General features: G+C 40.5%; 1 long non-coding RNA gene across 1 annotated transcript; it reads right to left on the bottom strand.

Annotated features, from left to right (window-relative positions):
• Positions 1-1,721, bottom strand: LOC130179652 (uncharacterized). Its single transcript, XR_008829307.1, has 3 exons — positions 1,592-1,721; positions 187-380; positions 1-55 (listed from the first exon to the last, which is right to left on the bottom strand). It is a non-coding gene; the product is annotated as an uncharacterized LOC130179652 (long non-coding RNA).
• Positions 1,722-3,514: the final 1,793 nt, after the last annotated feature.

Below are 3,514 nucleotides of genomic sequence, written 5' to 3'. Positions count from 1 at the left end.
CATGCTCTCACAGACTCCCTGGCTGGGAGATGGCAGCGCTGGGTGGAGCGGCAGTCTGGAAATGAGATAAGGATGTCTGATTCATAGGATCTGACAGGAAATCTATACTCTGCAATGTTTATAATCCAGCCATTACTACACAGCCAAATGAAAGAACAATAATCCAATCATTTACTCCATATTTACCTGAGGCAGATTCTCGGCTTTAAAGGCAAAGTGCACTGCGCGGTGACGGAGGCTGTAAAAAGGCTGATGTGGGCGAGGGTGTGGAGGGGCAGTTTTAAGCTAAGAGAGAGGAGGACATCGAGCTCTGCGAGGATGGACCGTCCTCTGGGGAGATGTGTGTCAACAGGAGATGGGATGGTTCACCTGTGTGCACTCTGCGGGGTTAAGGGTCACTCATTACTCATCATTAAGACCCCACTGATTTATGAGTAACTAACAAGAAAGGGAGTAACTAGAGTTTATGAAACATGAGGTTAAAGGTTACAGAGCTGAGCTCTAAAATTTCCCTCAATGAGTCTGGAGAAAAAAAAATCCTCAAGTCAGATGTACTGTATTAACAAAATGCTTCTACTATTACAGAGCTTATACAGTTTAAAGAGGAGGTGTAATTTGACTGCCTCACACTGATCCTGTGTCATCTACAACAGAGAAGTCCATGGAGGTAATGTCTCTCCATAAGCATAGAGGAATTCTCTGGCGGGGGTTTACTTATCATAGAGTCTTTCATGGACAGTATGAGCTGCTCTTCATTGTGTACGAGGGGGGAGGTTTATCTTATTTGGAAAAGTGAAGGGGGCCTGCCCTTATCTGTCAATAAACAGTAATTAGATTTTGTGGCCGATAGCGTCGATTGGTTTCTAATCTAGCTGTCGCCCTAGACGTGTGTAATTAAAATCCTGATTGATAAAGGGGCAGAAGCCCGCCCACGCCACCACTTTACCAGACCCTACCCCCGACCCCTTCAAAACACAAACAAGAGAGAGATATGAAAGAAGGCCTGGGGAGAAAACTGCACTTCCTATTGATCAGCTCTATCTGCCTTCCTATCAATGCCCTTTTCCCACAATGGAGAGGCTAGTACAAAGGTTTCCCACGTTAAACTTCATAGCTAATCTTCATCCGCCAGATTTTATCCTCCCTAAAAAAATCTAACCAAAACAACCAACATTTTACCTAAAATGATAAAAACTGGCGACTTGTGTTCGTACCACGAAATGTGAACGCATGTGACTGTGTGAAATTCCCTGTGTAAAATAAGAAATTATACCATGCTCACAACTAATGAGGAAATGCTTTACTGTATTTGTAATGCAATCAAGGAAAACGATGCCTTAGGTGACACAGAGATGAAAAAGCAACAATGCATTTTATCTATTTAACTAATGGGCCTGTGAACACAAAGATAAGGTCCAGACAAAAACACAAACATAGGTCTACACACACACACACACACACACACACACACACACACACACACACACACACACACACACACACACACACACACACACACACACACACACACACACACACACAGGTGAATGTCAAATGTGCATCACCACGCATTAGACAAATAAGGTAGTACCTTCAAGTCAGAGGACTCCCTTAAGAGAGTGGCCAGGCTGAAAGATGTTCAAAAACACTGCCTCCAGACTTCACTGTCATCAGGGTCCGTACAGACAGACAAGCGAGGAAGAAAGGCTTCATGCTGTCTAAGTTCTAGAGAAAAGGGACAGTGAAGAAAGTGAGACAGTGAGAGAGGAGAGCGGGAAAGAGAAAGCATCAGGCAAAGAGGTGTCCAGCTAATTGAGCTTGCACATTTAGCTGCTTCAGCCAGTAAATATCTCATCATGACCCAAAACCTCTGAGCGGTTCCATAACGGCATGAGAGGAACATAATCTGTCTTATGGAGTAAAATTTTGCCTGGCTGTCTGCAGGATTCTTTAAGCTGTGTAAACTGGGAGAGTGTGCAGACCGCAGGCCTGTGACCTTTCCTGTCTGACACTGGTCACCTGCTGTCACGTGTGAGGGCTGACCCACAGCAGTGAATGATGGCTGCATACTCTGCTTCACCTCCCGTCTGTGACACATACGCGCTGGCAAATACACACACACACACACACACACACACACACACACACACACACACACACACACACACACACACACACACACACACACACACACACACACACACACACACACACACACACACACACACACACACACACACACACTGTGGAGCGGATAAACCACCTCTCACTCAACAGCACACCAATGTTCCTTCCAGATCAGGAACATAATAAATCACAAATTAGATGTGTGTGAGTGTGTGTACTTCGAGGGGGTGGGCATTTTAAAAAGCACTGGTCCAGTGCTTAATTTGGGTCTTAATGGAAGGCAAAATTTCCAAAGGAAAACTTTCATTGGCCACAAAAGACTTTCCGTAGTTTTCACTTTCTTACACTGTGAGAGAGATTGAGATTGATATGTGCTGGCAGAGCAGTGCTAGCCCATGCATGGTGTACCTCATTTAACTGATTTCTGTAATTTCCTCACTAAACAGAGAATAATAAATGGTTACCTAAACAAATGAAAAATAGACCATAGAATAATACGTTAAAAGGCTGTTTAAGTTCTTAATCACAAGGCAAAGAGCATTACTTGTCTTATAACCATAAAACACCCATTATAGAGTAATCATTCATGCTTTGTTCTAGGCAGTATTTTGCCTTATAGGGCATTATTAGTACCTCAAGTGTAGCAAGGATGTTATCTTCTAAAAACCACACAATACATATGACATAATCAAAATGACATAATTGTATTATGTGTCATGCACCACAGTATATCCATTTCCAGTATAGCTAATGACCTGTATTGTTAAGAGTTCAGATTTGAGTTTTTAGGATTTATTAGACATTTCAATAACAAAATATCATGCATTTTGTTGTTATAATACTAGTACTTGTTTCTATTTCAGTCCACTTTACACAATGCATAATACAAGACTGTAGAAAATGCTTAAAAAAAATCTAATCATTTCAAGATAGATAAAGATTTTTTTGTTAAATCATAGATTGTTTTGATTTTTTATTGCATTACGTTTTTTTATGTACACAGGGTGGAATATAACAAAAGACCTTTAAGTATAGATGGTGGACACCTCAAATGTAAGCATTAATTTACATTTTTACAAAATGTTTACAAAACTTACATTAATTGAAAGGCAATTGTATTTGATTGTATGCTATTGTATGGGTGTTGCTGTTATTGTGTTTCCCTTGTATGCAATCTCTAATAAAACAAACATATATACACAGACATGTATATGATCAATTATGATTTTATCAAGATGTGAAATACATGTGAGCTTTCCTCATGATATATGCACATCTATATGCATATCTAATGCATTTAAATTAAATTTTTACCCTTGACAAACTTTGAAAGAAAGCTCCTGGATATAGAGAAACCTTGTCATCTTGTGTGAATCAATGTGATTGG

The sequence above is a fragment of the Seriola aureovittata genome, chromosome 13, assembly GCF_021018895.1.
Source record: "Seriola aureovittata isolate HTS-2021-v1 ecotype China chromosome 13, ASM2101889v1, whole genome shotgun sequence".
NCBI classification, from domain to species: domain Eukaryota; kingdom Metazoa; phylum Chordata; class Actinopteri; order Carangiformes; family Carangidae; genus Seriola; species Seriola aureovittata.
The sequence above is the reverse complement of the archived record's forward strand: the minus strand, read 5'-3'. Positions and strand labels throughout refer to the sequence as shown.